The sequence below is a fragment of the Rhinopithecus bieti genome, unplaced genomic scaffold, assembly GCF_001698545.2.
Source record: "Rhinopithecus bieti isolate Rb0 unplaced genomic scaffold, ASM169854v2 repeat_6799, whole genome shotgun sequence".
Lineage (NCBI taxonomy): Eukaryota > Metazoa > Chordata > Mammalia > Primates > Cercopithecidae > Rhinopithecus > Rhinopithecus bieti.
The window spans coordinates 1-399 of NW_016877030.1; the positions used below are offsets into that span (position 1 = coordinate 1).

A 399-nucleotide genomic window follows, 5' to 3' on the forward strand; every position below is an offset into this window, starting at 1 on the left:
GAAGAATTGCATCGTGCTCATCGACAGCACACCGTACCAACAGTGGTACCAGTCCCACTACGCGCTGCCCCTGGGCCGCAAGAAGGGAGCCAAGCTGACTCCTGAGGAAGAAGAGATTTTAAACAAAAAACGATCTAAAAAAATTCAGAAGAAATATGATGAAAGGAAAAGAATGCCAAAATCAGCAGTCTCCTGGAGGAGCAGTTCCAGCAGGGCAAGCTTCTTGCATGCATTGCTTCCAGGCCGGGACAGTGTGGCCGAGCAGATGGCTATGTGCTAGAGGGCAAAGAGTTGGAGTTCTATCTTAGGAAAATCAAGGCCCGGAAAGGCAAATAAATCCTCGTTTTGTCTTCACCCGTGTAATAAAGGTGTTTATTGTTCTGTTCAAAAAAAAAAAAA

General features: G+C 45.9%; 1 pseudogene across 1 annotated transcript; it reads left to right on the forward strand.

Annotated features, from left to right (window-relative positions):
* The first annotated feature begins 7 nt into the window (after positions 1–7).
* On the forward strand, positions 8–386 carry LOC108525692 (40S ribosomal protein S8 pseudogene; annotated as a pseudogene). The gene has a single exon (XR_001884322.1). The product of XR_001884322.1 is annotated as a 40S ribosomal protein S8 pseudogene (transcript).
* Positions 387–399: the final 13 nt, after the last annotated feature.